Source organism: Melanaphis sacchari, unplaced genomic scaffold, assembly GCF_002803265.2.
Source record: "Melanaphis sacchari strain LSU unplaced genomic scaffold, SCAv2.0 Contig395_pilon_pilon, whole genome shotgun sequence".
Classification (NCBI taxonomy): Eukaryota; Metazoa; Arthropoda; class Insecta; order Hemiptera; family Aphididae; genus Melanaphis; species Melanaphis sacchari.
Genome location: NW_020271251.1, coordinates 463,278 through 483,398, shown reverse-complemented (window position 1 = coordinate 483,398; position 20,121 = coordinate 463,278). Strand labels below are relative to the sequence as shown.

The following is a 20,121-nucleotide window of genomic DNA, read 5'->3' as shown; positions in this document are numbered from 1 at the left end:
GTTAGTTATTCTATACAGCTCTACGACAAATTGTATTTAATACCTACGTGAATTGTATTATATATTAGACTTTTCAGTATTCTCTTAGATGGACTTCAATTATAATTAACTTTTAAAATATATAAAATGTTATTATTTTTAATTCCATAATACTACACACGGGAATAGATATATGATTCGTTAAATTAATATTAATTCCATAACAATCAAAACCATTAAACCACCATAAAAAAAAAAAAAAAACTTTAAAATCGAATAATACTCCTGGTAATACAATAGTTCATAATTTTATATAATAAATAATATTAATGACATTAACCGTGTAATTATGTTAATAAACAATAAACAACAGAATAATATAGAATATATCCTCAGCTTATCAAACAAAAGGGAAATCAATGATCTAATTTTTTTATACGAACTTTTAAATGGATTTGTTTTCTGTCTTAAATTATTAAGTTTTTCAATTTTTCTGTTCCTCAATTTAGAACTAGGTCATCAATTAAAGCATTCACTATATTCTATTTAAAAAAACACAAAACAAATTTCGAATTATCCGCTCCAATAAATAGAATGATGTATATCGATTTTAAAGTTATTGAAATTCCAAAATATAAATATATTATTTCATAGTGAATTTGTGTATATGTCTTCCTATATAAATTTATTTTATCCATAAAATCTATGCATATAACCGCCATACATATTATATTGTGTTGTATATAGTATTTAAAAATATGATATTTCCAAGGACTTATGCAAAGAATTTGTTTTTATATTGTTTAAAGGAAATAAAAATACGTAAATATTTAATTTTATATGATTTATAACTTAATACTTTCTTATTTAAAAAATTGGCTTGTAATTATGCCATTGAACGTATCTGTAGCGAGTTTGCAAATTAAATAAATTCAATATTAAAAGTCATTAATTCATATATGTGTAGAAATAGCCACCAAAGTATCAATTTAAGTGCAATGAATATTTGAAAAAAATAACATTTACTCTAGCTCACGAGAAATTGAAAATAATGGTTTTTAGTTTTTACTGCTTACAGTATACATACGTAAATACTATTTAATTGTCTAATATTAATTATTTTAAAATCCAACCAGCACAGTACATAGTGATAATATTCATTTATCAAACATGTAATTTCCAAAAGTTTGATAGGTACGCTCACATTGTTATTAAACAATAACGGCAGCGATCGATGGATAGATTTAAATTTTCTTTTTCATTTTTAATTATCATACAATATCATTTTAATATATTCATAAACATAATAATAATATAATATAGTCTATGTTTAGAGTTTGAGAAACTGGATTATTATCAGTAATAATGATACATTATTTTAAAGCTGTGTCATGATTATATTTTTTAACAAGTCGTCGTGCGTAACAATATATTATTTAGGTAGGAACTATATGGTTCAGAAAACGAAAACGGTTAAAGGTATGATGCAGTTGGCATACTGACATAATATATATATATATATAATTTACGGCACATTTTTTATATATGTACCTACACAGTTCTTGTGCGTGTATATTCCAACGAAATCATTGTAACTTTTTGACATTTAATTTTACCGAAATTGTATATGACATAATCGGGAAAAATGCGTTTTTCGACATCAAGCAATAGCAATAAGTACAAGAACATTTTTATGGTCAACAAGGGGACCGTGTTTGGTAAAAGAACGACGTGAGGTGGATATAATATTATCGTATCGTTAGTGAAAATTTAGGTTATTAAAAACATAAATAATGTGTTTGATAACGCGGTTGATATTGACGACGAAATTGTGATGTTTAACACGAGGATTACGCAGAGTAACTATATTATGTAAGAAATATATATATTGTAATGACAGTATACGGATAGATCAATACGTTTAAAAATAGTATAAGATTAATGGTGGACACTGAGTTGGGGGTAAAAATAAAGGTAATCGGAATTTTGAAAAATAATTTATTGAATTCACGATACATGAGTACCGATATAGTAGTAGTTTCAATGAAGCGATAAACTTACATTAAGTACTCTTCTAGTATGTTCATACATTTTTATTAGTGCGGGTAATTGTTCGTGTCCGAACGGCAAACACAATAATAACAAGGAAAGTAAAATACGTAGATATGTGGATGAAAGAAAAAGCCAATTTTCTAAAAGCCCCGGCAAGTCATGTTCTTTGTGCTAGAGTATTTTCAAAGGCCGACATGAAATTTTTAAACAAATCATTCGGATATTTTATTTATTGATCTCCGTAATGAGTTGAAGAAAATTTTTTATAAACGTTGTTAGTTTTTAATAAAATATGGAACAAAGATACCGTCATGCAATAATAATATGTAAATATTATAGTTTTTACACTATTATCTGACATTGTTTGTTTGTTGTAATATATTATGTGGGTATGCAACTTTCTTTTAAAATGCAATATGAAGTACCTGTTGGCGTTTTTACAATATATATATATATGTATAAAAGGATATATTATGTACATTTATACAACGTATCGATGAAAGTGTAATAGACAAAACAACGCAACGCGTAAGCTGTATACAGTGTCGTATTTTTTTTTTTTATACCTCCAAATCACAATTTATCTGATATATAATTATCATTCTACTAGGAGCCCGAAACAAGACTTTTCAAACAATTATCTACTAATAAAACTGGTCTTTAGGTCATTAACGGCTGTTTTATGAACACTCGTGATACAACGACAACTATCTACGGCGCATAATAATGTCCTGTAGTTAAAAACATGCAAAAATAAATTGCATCGATTATAATGTTTATTTTGAAGGGTCATTTTTCTGGTGATTATATTTTCATGACCATAAAGACTAAAGTATCATGCGAAATATTTTATGTTTTCAAAATCATACGTTAACAATATCTACGGAAACGTGATTCTAGAATACATTATTGTATTTAATGAACCAATAACACGATTTTATCAAGGACTACCATCTAATTTCAGCTTTATGAGCATTCTAATATTATAATTCTGTTATATTTCTATGAATTTCACTCACGTTTCACCTAACCTATTTGTGTTCTACCTTTCAGAGTTTAGGATTTTGCCGTGTTATGAAATTATATGTAAATCCCGTAAAAAAAAAATATACTATGCACAGTATTTTTATAAGGAAGAAATTAACGAGACTTTGGTTGGATTACTAACTAAAATTAGCATATTTTATTATATTAGTATATTCATATACAGTATACTGCGCAGGTAACAATTTCGAGTTCCGTCAGAAATGTATTTTAACCGTAATACAATTACTAAAGTACGAGTGGTTGAAAACTTATACATGAATGTTATGCATTTGAGATTTTTTGGTGCGCAACCCCAAATTCTCAAAATAATAAATTCACAGATCAAACGGTATTATAAATATATATAATATATTTAAGACTTAAAGTGTCTCAAAATGGTAAACAGTACAGTTCATTTTAATATATTTTTTTCCAAACGTTCCGTGTAAACTTAAATACAATTTTAATTTTGTTACGTGACCATTAACTGATGGTATAAGTATGCACTTTATGTTTGTTAGTATTTTTAATATTTAAATTAGTATTCCATATTTTTCGTTTGATTTGTATACACATTTAAAATTTCCGTAATCAGTTTTTTAACATTTTTACTAAGCAATAACATTATATCATTTTCAGTTTTTTATACGAAATTAAATAATATCTTTATACTCTAAAATAAAGTCTTAAGACTTAAATATTTTTACAGTACTTAAATATGGCGATTTTTTTATTTGTTACTTTTAATATACATTAATAAAAATCCTAGTATATCCTCTGTTTGTTATACATTTAAAATATTATATTTATCTTGTATAACCTAACGATTAACATATATGCGTTTGTTATACATTACATAATACATAATCATTTTCATTTCATTTTCAAATTTAATCTACATTGAAATTGATTTGACTTACCTATTAGACTATGTATATATCAGCAAAATTCATGTTAAATTTTAGTTAAATAATCAAGTAATTTTTAATTTTTTTTATTTATTAAAATTTAAATGTATTAATATATTACATGTTACAACAAGTTATTTATTAATAAAAATTTAGAATTATAAATATAATCAAGTAATTGAGTAAATGACAAATAACTAGTTTTAGAATAATATATTATAACATAATAATCCATATCATGAAGTATTAATGTCATCGCTCATCGCTTCAATTATTGCTTTTGACACATTATAACATGCATGTCAGATACGTTTGTTGTTTATAAAATCCAAATAAATCCTTTAAAAGATAGGTACTTCATTTCACTATTCGTTCATCGTTAGTAAATTTGTAATATATTTAACATGGTTTAATAAAATATGTTCATTTCATCTTAAATTTAAACAAGAAAATATTATTGTTGCTTATATTTTCGCTTAAAGACATTGGTATTATCCTTGCGTGTAATGTCTATTGTGTAGTTAAATATTTTAAATCAATAAAGTAAAGGTTATATAATATTAACTGTAGCGCATTAAAATTATATACACGATAGTATAATGCAATAAAATTTTATAGTATACAGATTAAAACAATTTAAAATTACTATTATTTGTTATGTATTTCTACTTTATATAAAATATCCAAGTTATTGTGTAGCAATCGACAAATAATTCGTTGTTTAATAATTAGGAAAATTAGGTATACTGTTGTAAAACTTTCGTCGTTTTAAAACATAGGTAAATAAATTGTTTGCAACAGTCAAAATAGGAATAAAAATAATTAATAGCTATTTTTTTTAAACTCTATTACATATTAACTAAAATAAACTCGTGAAACCCTAAAATAAATGTAATATAGTAATAATTATAATAATAAATAAATAAATAGTTTTAATAATCATTCAAGATTGGCTTATAATTTCACACGATAGTATATCTAATTAAAAAAAAAAAAAAAACCGTTTTTCTCGCATGTCGAACTTTGTTTAATATTCTTGTAAGATTATCCGCTCGTAAAAATAAAAAAATATATATTTATTCGATTTCACATACGTTGTACAATATACAATATACAACATACATATCACTATCGTTATTATGCTTGAATATAATGTATTTCGTTTATGATTTATAAACAAATTGATTTGACGATTATAATAGTCACCTATAATATATTACACTAATATTGTGCAAACACGTTCTATTTGATTTGACCTAATTGTTGCATGCTCACAACTTGATGTGACAATTTAATCGCCTTATCTTTGACAGACCGCAAATACATACAAAAAGTATTCAAACAATATTCCTATTCCATTGTTAGACTGTTGGAGTTTTTGCAGTAGTAATAAAAAATTTGATTTCAGAGTATAATATTACAATACTAACAATGAGACTTAGGATAAATTATTAATTTTTTTTGTTTCAAAACATTACGCGATGGAACGTTCAGGTTACATATGACGCGGTGGAGTCATGATTTGGAGGTAACAGTGATACGCACGAAAACTGTGTTTTCGTACGTTACAAATTGTTTTAATCGATCTAGTTGATACTGTATTATACGTAAACATTTACATTAAGAATAAGGATTAATTTATATTTGAGACGTACTGATCTTAAAACTAAAATTAAATAACAATGCGATATTTTAAAACAGCATTTCATGAGAAACAGCGGTGAACTATCACGCAACATCGCATACGAGTGTACACCACGGCAGTATATTTTTGCACGAATGTTGATGGAATTTGTTAACCTAACTTTAAAACAAATATTAAACGAAATGTTAATAAAAAAAACACATAAGCAAGTAAAAAAAAAGTAGTTTAAACTTTTTGTCTAGAATTTAAGGCGAATACTAAGTATTCGTAATATTTATTTATCATGACATTAGAAATATGTAAAAAGTTATAAGTGACGCTCGACTTTGTGATTTTATATATTTGTCGGTTCGCACAAGAGTTGCCATTTTATATAAAAAATAATTCAATGTGGTAAGTAAAGTGAATTTTTTTTTGTGAAATTTTTTACACCATCACCTACAATTTGTTAGGTTATTAAATGTTTGCTAATAAATAGTAACGCTTTTATACGCTTCGTTAATTAGTCAGAATGTGTTTATTGTATACAATATACATAATGTATTATTACTGTTATTATGTATAAATATCATAAAATATACATTAGACATTATTTTATTCTAGTAAATAGAAACTTTTGCTTCGTGCAAATTATGTAAAATTAATACAATTAAAACACCATCGTTTCCTTAAAACCAATTAAGTAAATTGTTTTAGCTGTTAAAATATGTATACGCCTATTTAACCATTTATTACTTACATTATTTCGAATAAATAACAATTTAAAATAATCTTTCATTGAATGTATGATAAATAAAGCTGAGCTATAGTAATTAAGTTAAACAGTAAATTTAGGATTTTCTCTTAATTTACCTTAGTGAAAACACCACAAAATTTTACCATAATAAATAAAGCATATAATTAATCATAATAATTTTAACGTATACATTTCAAAATTTACCTAAAAATAATTTAAAATATATAGTGCAAAGTATAAAACACTGTAATATTACTTAAAATAAAAACAACAATAAATATCATAACGTATCCCAGTCAAAACGATCATATTTTATGGTATTCATATCTGTTACTTAAATATTATTATATTTTTTGATGTGTTTTTATACCATGAATAGGTTTATTTTAGCAGATATTATAATAATATGGTACGCCGCAGGTGTATAGATTTAAAAATACTGATTCAATATTATGTAACGTGTTATATCTTGAATATATTGTAAACAGTTTCAATATTGCGGGCATTAGGGTGGCAAATATTATGTTCAATACCTATTAAAATATTAACAAAATACGTAAATAATAAAAATAAATATTAGTTTGATCACCAATGGAATAAACATTTTCATAGAGTTTGTAAATTATAAACATATATATTATATTTTTATCGGTTTTACCGTAAATAAAAATATATGTGTAGGCCGTGGGGGTATTTTTTTTTTTTAACTTTGTGGGTATACAATAATTTTAAATTTCACATAGCACCGCACTATATAGATTGGAGATTGGACACATATGATACTTAATAGAGGTCATATTTGGAATTTCCAAGTAATTTTACGCAAAACTGTGAAAAACCACGTCCATGCATGTACGTTAGCAACTACTCGATTCCCCTTGGGAAGGAAAACTTATAAATTATTTTAAAACTTTTTAACAATCCCAGAAACTTTAAAAATTTACAGATTATTTATTTTATTATTTAATAGACATGATATATACATATCCATCTTATGTTGACCGTTTTTACCGTTTTACATTACCTGTTTATAATTTATAATTCAGAGTTTTGGCGTTAAAAAAAGAATGAATAGTGTATAATTTTTTTATTATTATTTGCTAAAGCTCTATCAACTATAGTTATAAGTCTACTTTAAAATTAAATAGGTAAAAGTTACAACTATAACATAAAACAAATTACAAAGCTTACAAATGTTGGCATTATAGTTTATGCGAAGGAAAAATGTATAAATTGTTGCTGTATTTTCTTCTTTAAGCTTATATTGCAGCGAAACTGAATTAATGAACATTTCTTGTGCTTTTGGTAGAATTTCAAAATTTGAAAACATAAAATATTTTAATAATTGAGTTTGTTTTACCGTTGTAAAATTCTTTAATGGTTACCAATATTAGGTATATTAAACAAAATATCAAAATATTATTTTATAATATAATCTCCGAGCTATTGAATACTTTATAATATGTATTTAAAAAAGAACGAAATTATAAGTTGTTATTAAAATATATTTTTTTGTTTTTTAAAATAAAAATTTTAACATAATGTATAATTTAAATGAGTAAATACAATTGATTAATAGTTATTATTGAAGATTGTGTTCTCAGCATGTACAGCTTGAAAATAAGAAAATATTGGCATTTTTTGCTTGAACCAATAGTTTTAATTGTATAATTGCATTGTCTAATTTTAAACAAAATACAATTATTTTATACATTATCTGATATTGAATTAAACATAGATTTCTAGAAGTTATAAAATTCCTTTCACTTAACAGTAGGTACTAATATTATAACGCTAAAAACTAATTTAATTTTTTTAATTTGAGTTTTTCAATATTCTTCTACATATATTATATAGCCTGTTATAATTTTCATAATTGTCTATAATAGATACCATAAGTGTTAAACTTAATATCCACAGTTAGAATTTTTCAATAGAAAACAAAATTCTATGGCCAAAAAATTGATTACGAAGATAACCTTCTGTAATTGTTTTTCTTTAAATATGTATTGTATTTTAATAATTGTGATAGTAATATTTGAACCATTTTTTATTGGTAATTAATTATTTATTATTGAAAATTTTATTTTAATATTAAAAAACGTCCAATCACTTGTATTCGATTATAAAAAACAAAGTCATCGTTATTTTTAAGTGATATACCTACACAAATTCATACCATGTACATTAAAAATCAGCAAATAAAAAGTATGTGAATTGTATATTATTAGTTAAATAATAAAAGTAGTATCATAGTCTATATTGTATCAATAATATGAGATGCAATTTTCTGCATTCCCAAAATATTTGCTAAGTCATATATATATGATTGAACAGTGAACATACATATCAGATTTAATTGGATGAAAATCACACTTTGCTGTTTAAATTTCTACAGAAATACTACCCACTTGGATATATCAACATAGTACGAATATCAGACATTTTTACATGCTACGCACTAAAAAAATATTTATTTATGCGCATACATCAAATCATAATTTTATTCAGCTAGTCACTTGGAAGGAATTTTCCACTCGAGTCAAATTTTCAATCAATGTGTCATATTGGTAGTGACATTTAGAATTTATTTGGAGTAGGTACGTAAATATTACTAATCCAAAGCTATTACCGTTTTGTTGTATGAAAAAATAACACTTAGCTGTCATTTAATTTGGTCGAAAGTTCTTTAAAAAAGGTTTATTTTTTCCTTGATACCGGATTAATATGTTTACTACTGGATATATTTTTACTGCACGAAATATTTTATTTAAAAAAATAATCTTACAAAACAAAATAATTATACTTGGCCAATAAGTTCTGGTTGACCGATTGTAGCTCAGTTTTAGATTATAAAAAATATGTATATTTGTTGGAAAACAATTTTTAAATTCTTTTTACATTTTTCTCTATTTTATAATGTTGTTTTCTGCAGTAAACAGTAACGATATTGTTGTTAGTGAACTTTGAAACAAACCCCGTATCGTAATATTTTGAATAAATATTTTCATTACAATAACTAATAACTTAATTCACCTATTTTGATTGTTAATTTAGTTAATAATTGGCTTTTAATTTTAATTTAATTAATAATATACAATTAAAACTTTTAATTAACTGTTAAACATTATATAAACTGACACGGTCTTAATAAATGCTGAGTTTATGTAATTGTTTGTGTTTGATTTTAGATCATTAATTCATATTACTATATATATTATAAAAAAAATCAAAAACAAATAGCAAAATTCTATGTTATCTAATAATTATTGTTAACGTTAGCTATATTTTTAATATTATACATAGTAGAAAATGTTTGTATTTGCATATTGTAGGTAATACTAATTTATGTTTTTAAAAATCATGATTGTTCTCAATTTATGAAAAGAAAATAATAAAACATTATTTATTTATTTTATTTTTATAAATACCAATTAAATAGAGTATAAGTTTATAAGTTTTTTCCTTTCGTAGAAAACTACATACGTTAATAATTCAATATGAAAATCTATGTAAAGATAATGTCTTGAACAAACACCATAATGTCTGTTATAAATAGTCAGCTTTGCATTTCATGTACACCACAAATTGTACTTTACGATCGACCTTTCTAGTTTTTGTACAACTTATCAAAGTTGTATGGTACTTATCGATAAATAACTTTTTCCGTAATATTTTATAAATGTATATTGCCTTATAGCTTGTATTTTATTCATACATAATTAAATAAATTATTGAAATTATATGCGTACAAATAATTACAAGAGTACTTACGATTATGAACGTGTAACAATCGATGTTATATTCAATTCAATGACCAAAAATTAAATTATTCTATTAAATACTTATTAAAAAATTAAAATTTTAGTAAAAAATATAGCTTTATTAAAACGATAACAAGAAAACGCGCTTTTATGGTATAATATTATAACATTAAAATCCAAAGTTTCTTGCTTATACTTTTATATGTTAAAATCAACATAAAAAAAAAGGTAGTTGAATAATCAAACCTGTTGCTATTTTATGCAATCATTCGAAAAATATAAGTATTTTAGTATTGTATACCCCTTTTAAGTTTTAAAGTATAGAATTATTTTATATATTTATTATTAATAAGTGAATAAAAACATAATAATTTTTATGTGGATCAATGAGATTTATTACTTACATACATACATACATATAATATAATATTTATACTGGTTTATTTAATCAATGATTATATTAAAATAATATATGATTTTATATATTAGTTAAAAAATTTTTTACTTCAACGAACATCAATAATATGTATAGTAATAATATAACTATTTTCTGTCGACTTTTTCAAACTATTTGACCTAATTTTTATCCTGACAGTCAACATCATCACGCAATCCTTTTAGTAAAATTGCAAAAGTAAATGTATAATTTAAAATTTATTTCCCCAATACTGCTTAACATACTTGAATAGAAATTAATTTAAAGCAAAAAGAAAAATCTAAAACGTATGTGATAATGAATTTGGAATATGAATTCTATGATGTAACAATGATTACATTTAAAGTTAGTTATTGTAATGAAAGAAGATACTATCAATGGCAGTGTAAATTAATAACATTTTTTTTCAAATAACATGAAATAAAAAAGTGTTTAAATAAATCAATATGATATTTAGTGATAGTTTTCTGACAAAATAACTTCTATAGAAACATAATCATGCAATACATTATTGAGAAAAATAATTAAAATTTAAAAATGGTATAAATTCTACCTTTAGAATAAAGGTTTATTTATTAACTATAAATTGTAAAATGTTACGTATAAATTGTTAAAATGGATTATAGCTTATATTTGATTTTTTTTTAAATTATAGTAAAAATAACCATTTTGTTTTTCTTTAAGTTAAAATTAAAACACTATTGACTATTGAAGATTACCACATAATGAAATATTTTGATCATATTTATTATTATGGACAATAAGTATTTTCCAAAAAAAAAAAAAAAATCATACTCTATATATTTATAAAAACTATGAAAACCTGACTATGGAGTTATTATTATTTTGAAAATATTTATGATTATGAAAAATATTTGTTATATTTTTTGAAACTATGTCATAGTATTTTAAACAAATATTTTTATTTATTAAATAATTACGTTGAGTAAACTCTTATTCGTTTATTTATGTGTGCTTTTATTTTTTAATTTTTCAACTTCATAATTGCAATTATTTACTAAACAATAACAAAACCTCGGTTGTGTCAATATTTTAAAGTTTTTCATCTTTATTCTATTTAAAAAATCAAATCTCAAGAGAAATCTAATGGTATGTAAAAAAAAAATATAATATATACCTGAAGTGTTACAAATAAGTATTAAATTACCTACTGAAATTTGGTTTTTATTCTTAATTTTTTAAAAAGAATATAGCTTAGGTATAAGTCAAGTTCATGTTAAAATAAAATTTAATATTCAGGAACGTTGTAATTATATATAATTAAAATAGTTGATTGCTTATCAATAAAAATGTAATAAGTTGATAGCTAGTCAATAGTTTTATGATTTTAACTGGGCAATAAGTGCTTAAAATTTGAATAAATCAATAGCATATTATTATCTATTATTATTATCATAGTATAACAGAACGTACACTTCGATAATTTACGACTACAGCATTGATGACATTGTAATAATATATTGTAGTACCATTCCTAACTCTCTACTTAGTTCGTGAATAATATCTTTTTATATGTAATTCGTTTATGTGAAACATTTTGATTGCTTGGTCGTAAAAATAAATGCGGAAACGCATTCGAAGCGATGTTTTAATACGTACCACGTATGGTATATTAATACTTCCACGGCAACCGGTGCGAGGTACGAAGAATCTAGGACGCAAAAAAAGTGCTAATTAAACGCGGACTTGATCGCCGAGGCGTATAATTTCACATTACCAAAGTTTTTGGCCTGGCAAAACGGTTGTAACATTGGATTGGTGAAGGAGAAAGGGTGATAAAGTGGTGACTCCGAGTATTGTGTCTCGTTTTCTCGTGTAAAAGTATATCCTACAATATATCCTATAGTTAGTCTGTGAGTGTGTGAGTGTGGGCATAGTGTGGGGTTAACTATTATACGCATCAGACTTGCTGCGTCAGGTGGAGCCTTTTACGGACACTCGTGCATGGCCAAAATTCGTCCCTATTTATGCACGAAGACGAAAGTATAATATAATAGAATATAATACCTACATAAACGTGTAAAAAAAATATAAAAAAAATTACAGTTGACGTTGCTTGCCTTGTTATAGGTGTACCTATGGATGCTTACCAATATTTTATACACGTGGTTCAAACGATTTGTATTGACTATTATTTCTCTTTCTTTCTCTCTCCATTTTATATTTATTCATTTGACGAATAAACGAACACTTGTCGGCAAGCAACAAGAGACCGGAACGTGCGTATAATAATATGTACCTTATATGTAGATCGAATACTTAGGCATCTAGGATATGTATATCATTTTACGTTTCGTATATGCGTGCAATATCATAGTATTATCCATAGAATTCAAGAAGTTAACCTGTCTATACTTCAAACCAAATGCTACCAAAACGCCGTATTTGAGAAGAAAAAATTAGTGATTTCCAGAATATTTTGAAATGACTTTTCTAATATATTCTAAACACACCATTTATTTTGGGGCAATCGTGATGCAATCCATATAATGGATTGACATTGGTAGTACATTGTTAACTACAAATAAAAAATATATATATTTTTAAATTAGGGCAATTGAGCAACAGCTGGAGTTTAATATTATTAATTATCAATAAAGTATACGTTCCAAAAATTGTTCAATAAAATATTATGTTTTCGAAAAAGTTGAGTGTCAACAATAATAATTTGTCTATTGTCCAGTTATTATTACTACTTAAACGAGATATTGAGAAAGACTTAACATACCAATGCGTAATAAATGTCAATTGTATTATTTAACTATACGATTTATTCGCTGACAACTCCTCTCATTCGCTTTTTTTCTCTCTATAACTAACTATACAATATAAAATCTCAATCTGGTTAATAAATTAATTGTGTCATTAATTATACATTTTTAACGTATAAATACAATTTATAAGTCGACGTCTCCGTCGTATACGCTTGTATAGAAATATATGGGTCTGTCGATTTCCTTCTTTCCTTTCGGTTGCAACAGTCTCCACTATACCGTATTTGAATGTATATCATCTAAAGCTCGAAAATATATAAAAATCTCAAAAGGTTGCCAATAGGGCGATAGTTACCTACAATCCCTATTTACATAATATACCTACATAGAATAATTCGTAGTTTCCGTGCACCGTAATAAGATTATTATTATATTTAATTGTGTATTTTTCCTGTATAATAGACAGTATTACGTAGTCAATTTTTTCAGTCATATCTTTAATAATCTTAATAATCACATATCCATAAACATGATATATAAATGTATTATTTTATTTGCATTGAAGCAAAATTACAATGATTAAACGATTCGTTATACGATCGATAATACAAATCTCCAAGCTTATACACAAGTATTGCGTTCAGTATTAGTGTCTGAGCACTATATAATATACAAGATAAATTAAAATTAAGCAAATATACTCTATTTATAATACCTATATTTTAAAATTAATCGATTGATTTTCATGATACGATGTGAAAACTTTACATTACAAGTTATATAATCTAAAATGTAATTATTAATATATATCGAATCAGTGAAGTATGTGTAATGTGTATACGTTTTTCAAATTAAAACATTAATTAACAATAAAATTTAATGATCATTTCTTAATCATAATTTTATGCTTTTAAATATAATAATATATTCAAATAATTGATATAAATTCTAATAAAACTATTAATATTTATAAATAAATTGGACGATTATCAAAAAATAAATATATGTATTAGGTAATACAATTTATTTCATTATTATCCTATATGGAATGTAAAAATTTATGAAAAGTCCATCTATGAGTGTTATCCTATCAAAGAAATTGACAAGTGACTAAAAAGCGGGAAATTATATGGGAAGAACTTACATTAAAATAAATATCAGTCATCTAGCATCGGGATTTTGATAAACCATTCATCTTCAAAGAGCACAGTTTTTTCTTTTTTCTTTGTAAAACTAAAATTATGTACTAGAAATACTTTATTAAATAAATTAGTAAGCTCACCTGTATTCATTCCAAATAATTAGAATTTTAGAATTATCAATTTGCTTCTCGGTAATCTAATAGGTATGTATGTTCGGTTTAGGGTAAATAAGTACGCACAAAACAAATTTTTATCGAGCTAAATGAAACTACAAGTATAATAATTATAGAATGCTTACAACAAACATCGATAGATAAGTTCACTACATAGATAAATCACTGTTGAAATTGGACAATTGTAGCAGATTTTAGCCAAAAAGTATCCAATGATGGTCCATCAATAAAAATGTTCGACTACAGTTAAGAAACAGTATCCTAAATTGTAAACTAATGAATTAAAGAAGATCATTAAGGAAGCAAGAATAATATTATAGAATAATGAAAGCTTACAATACGTCACAAAGGATTTTCCGTTTGGATACGATAATAAATTGACTGTTTGGAGAACTTTAAACCATCTGTAAATGGGAGTTAGACAGACTAAGAAGAAACTGTGAAAATGTTAAATAATAAGATAGAGAGAATACGTTGAATGCGAATGTAAAAATGTTTAGAAAATCAGAAACTTATTGGATACAACAATTTTTCATTCAGATGTGATACATTTAATTTTAAGTGGTAAAAAGCCACTTAATATAATATATTGTAATAGAAGAAGTTACTATTAGTCGTCCATATTTTATATATTATAGGCTTATGGTTATTATTCGTTATAATATTTTAATAGATACTATAAATAGAGACTTGAATCAAATTTAAAAATATTGCTACGGATTTATTAAAAAAAATCTAAATCTAAATATTACCAAATATTGATATTACTGTTATTGAAATGAGGCTTAACTCTCTTGAAACCACATCTAGATGCATCAAGGGCATCTGTAATTTTAAAACGTATGTAAGTAAAAAAAAAGTTTATTACAATTTTTTATAACTTATAATACAATTACACATTAGATTAATAACAGGAGCCTACATTTTTTAATTAGAAAACTAGGATTTCTAAAAATAAACAATATGATTTTTAAAATACAAAGTATTTTTTTATACAGAATATTCACTCGTGTTTATACATTTAATTTTATTTAATAACATGTTTATGATATCCTGACTTCCGCGTTATAAAAACTGCACTAGACATGCACATTGCACATGAATTGCGAGTAGGTACATGATACTACAACAGACTATATCATTAAATGTCTAAATAAATATTCTAAATTTTGTAACCTAAAAACCTAAATTGAATTTTTTAGTACATAAATATCATCAAGATATTATACTTTGACAAGTAACATAAGAAAATGATAAATGTCATAACATAATAAATAATGATAAGTATAATGGTTTATAAAATTATTTTTAACAATAATTCAAAATGTATATTAAATACCAACATTACGTTGATATCTGATTTACGAAATACTACTTTTGAATTATACATATATAGTACTTCTCTTTTCCTTAAACATTTTCAACTGAAAACTATACTAAAATTATAATAATTTAAAAAAAAAAAATGTAATGCTTAAATAATATTAAGTTGGTAATGTATTAACTAGGTTTAAAAAAAACGTACTAAAGCCAATGTAGTATAATAATATCTAATATCAGTACTTTATGTTCATCCTTGAACTTTCACAGGTAGCAAAAACAAAAACTTTTGTACAAAATATTTACGATTATTTACGTAATATAATGTTAATACAAATTTAGAAACATTTTTAGCACTTAACTCCATAATAACTGAAAGTAAAATAAAAATTTTATAATTTAATCAGTTATTTTAAAAAGATCAAAATAAAATTAAAACATATAAAAATACTACTTTAAGATACTAATTATTGTAATATACATATAGATATTGTATTAATTGATATGTAATAATATATTTGGGAAGATTAAATTTATCTATGGAAACAATGGTATGATATAAATTTAATTTTTGATAATACACATGTTTTATAATAATATAATGTATTTATATAATTATATATATTATCAATATTTGAAAAAAATAAACATTAAAAGTTAAAGTAGGCCATATTTATCACAACTATTTTATAATTTTTGTGTAATGCAATCACACGATTATGATTTAATTTATTTTCCATGTATTAAGTATTTTAGAAAATAAATATTATTATAATATTAGGATGTTTTAATTTAATGCTTGAATAACGTGGAGAAATAATAATTTATATTGCATTGATTTTTTTTTTTTTTGTTCATTGTACTAGAATTTTTATGTTAAATACGATATAATTTATAGTACTCTACTTTATTATATCTTAACACACTACCATTAAAAAGCATTATATTCCATAGAATAAATATCTTCTGTTAACGTAATAAACGTATAACTATTCATACTTCAAATACTAAATTATTGTGATATTTTTTGTGTGTATGCGTATACGAGTATTATTGAGCACATTTGTTCGGTTGTTATACAAAACTGATTAAATTATTTAAAAATGTCTATGGACCTTTATGAAAAAAAAAATATGTATATATATATTTAAAAAAAAAAACTGATTATTCATTGTAGCTTTGTACTTGAAACTATAATTATCTGCGAGAGCGTTTATTTTTAATAGTAGTTTATAAACAATTATCGACAATTGGAAATAAAAATACTAAAACAAATATTGTCGATAATAATAGTTGACAGGATATTATTTTAAAAGTAATTCGAATTATAGTGCATATTTTTATCTAATACCTACATCTAAATTCATTCAAGTATAATATTCGCTTCATTACTTTCAAAACCACTATCGTCGATATTTTGTAGTGTATAATGTTATACTTTAGAAACTTATAAATAAATATTAAACGAAAATCAATAATACATTTCAATAAGTATATATATTATTTCCGATAATAATGATAATAAAAACAAACACTAAGCTAAAAACGCCTTTGTATATTAAATAGAATAAGTATTCGATAGAATTAAAATGTTTAAATTAAAAATATTATTCATATAACAAAGTATTAAAAACCGATTTTTATGTCGTGTAATATATGTTATAAGTACGTAGTAAATTGTGTTAATGTTGCACAGTAATTTGATAGCAGATATGGTAAATTGAACATTTTTATAATAACTATGAATTATTGCAATAATGGAAAAATATTTATAATTTAGAAAATTATTTGTAAAAGTAGGCGCATGATGTTTCGAGATTAAAATAAAAATATATTATATTCCAAGCGCGAGATATGTGTACAGAATCGGTATTTGTCGAGAACATGACCAAAATTTCAAATTTGAATAATTTAGGATAACAATAGAAGAAAATAAATATTTATACATGCAAACGGGATGAGAAAAAAAGTGTTTATTAGGGGCGAAATTTGGCTTTCGTATCACGTATTTCGGCTGTGCCATTGGTCGCCCAGTATGGGTCGTTTTATATTACTTTTACCTACCTATGCTACAAATGATGGTTTCTTGAAAAGACCACAGAAAACCGAAAATATATGGTTTTTTTGTCAACGAAGTGGAAAACGCGCCTATCTCAAATATATTGTTGACAGTTTTGATAACCATGAGTGTACCGAGAAAATAGTTGAGAATAGAATGAAGACTGACTATATATTATATAAATATAAATATTCATTTTAGCAGCTAAGTTGTGTAAAAAATGCCGATACGTGGAAATAAATTTTACGTGTGATTTTAATTTAGTCTTTGGAAATATTATTTCACAAAGCAGTCTCAAATCTTCGATCTCTTTCGAGTTTCATCATATATCCACAACGAAACACGTACCTATACGAGGTTTTTCCTAATAATTTTCTCAATTGTGTCGAGTTAATCATATACCCAGCTAAGGTTCATGTGACAAAACGTTTGTAATAATAAGCTGTAATGATATGCTCTTGAAAATATTTACATGCTTATACGATCCCTTAAATAGTTTTAATAATTATTTATTATTTAAGTGAAAATTTAAAAAAAATTAAAATAATTAATAGTTGGTGTTTTAAAATAGACAATAATAATATGGATTTTAGCAAAACATATGATTATTTAGCGTTTCATAGCAAATAGTTCTAGTAAGTACAGAATTATTTACAACCAGATGATGGTAAAAAAAAAAGATTTTATTTTGAAATATTTAATTTGTTATAAAGTGAAGTATCAGTTATAATAAATGATGGCGAGATTGATATTGTCCCTTTCCCCTTAGAAATAATAATCTAAGCGTGATAAAAAAAAAAAAAAAAAACACAATTATAACCGAATAAATAACGCAACGAATCCGAAATAATATGCGACAAAACATCCGTAGTGTCGCCCGAAACAAGATAATCGTTGAAACCGTCGTCTCGAAATCAATCGGTTCTCAAACGATACCTACAAGTGAGATGAGTTAAGCACACACTGTAATAATACTAGGTACCTGTACGTGTCACGGCGGAAATCCGTGTTGTGTGACAATACCGTTAGCAGCAATAATTGTCGGTAAGTCGTCTTACGTCTTCTATATGTTGCGAATAATCGCGCCTACCTGTAATCTGCGGGTGGCGACCGCGAGGAGAGATCTCGCGCGTTTCTCGTGTCGCTGCGGTAGCCAGAGACGACGGGATACCGGACTTCCGGCGCTTCCTACGCGACGTGTGCCAGTGCACGCACAGATCTGGATATCCACTGCTGCTGCGTCTCCTCCTGCCCGACGTCGCCCGGCAATCACCCGGTGGCGACCGCCGATACGGTCGCGGCGTAGTAGCGGACCACGACGAACTGATAAACCATCATCATTAATAGCGTGTCGTGCCCCGTTCGCGTCGGCCGTCGCCGCCGTCGTCGTCCCGTACACTAAGCAACAGAGTGTACGGCGTGAGTACAACGCAACAACAGAGAACCGTCTCGGCGCGTCGTCAACGTCGGCGGCGACCGTGTGGCCCAAACGTGCCGCCGCCGGCAGACGGTCGGTGGCAGTCGGCGCCAGCAATACGCCGCCATGGCCGCCGCCGCCCCTCTTAGCGCCCTTCCCCTCAACCTCCCCCGTTTTCCACCGCACCTGAACGTGTGCACCCCCGCTCCCGTCGTGTTCGTCGTCGTAGTTGCCACTGCGGGGCGCGAGCCAACGTCCGAAGAGAATCGGCTCGCGCGGCAGGGTGGGGTGCAATATTACGAGTATTATTATTATTATTATCATCGCCACTGCGGGCTGTACGACGTACTGTGCAGTAAGTCATACTGCCATAGCTTGCCGAGTACAAACGGGGTAGTTCTCGAACACGCTCGACACCGTTTTATGTTGTTTGGCAACGAAAAATGTTTATGTTCTACAAATTCTGGTTTTTGGAAGTCCTGAAAGAATATTTTAATATTTTTAGGCCACATTTTATAACGACTATAATGTTTCTAGTACTTGGGTATTCGACTTACCGTGATTTTAAGAATAATACTATGATAGTGCAAACGTCAGTTTTCAAACGTAAACCTGTATTTTTCACTGTAAACGTATTGTTAAACGGAGATGATTTTTTTTTTTTTTTTTTTTGATACACAAATCTAACAATAATACTTGAAGTTTTAATCTTTAAATACTATGATTAAT

General features: G+C 25.9%; 1 protein-coding gene across 3 annotated transcripts in view; it reads right to left on the bottom strand.

The window, feature by feature from the left end:
- LOC112597251 overlaps positions 1-19,451 on the bottom strand; it is a 68,684-nt gene extending 49,233 nt beyond the window's left edge. Inside the window, exon 1 of one of the 3 annotated variants that reach the window (XM_025343222.1) lies at positions 19,066-19,451. The gene's annotated coding sequence lies outside the window, so the exon portion shown is untranslated. Of the gene's footprint in view, positions 1-18,957; positions 19,043-19,065 lie in introns of those variants that run through there. The other 2 variants (XM_025343220.1, XM_025343221.1) reach the window with 2 other exon arrangements.
- Between the last annotated feature and the right edge of the window lie 670 nt (positions 19,452-20,121).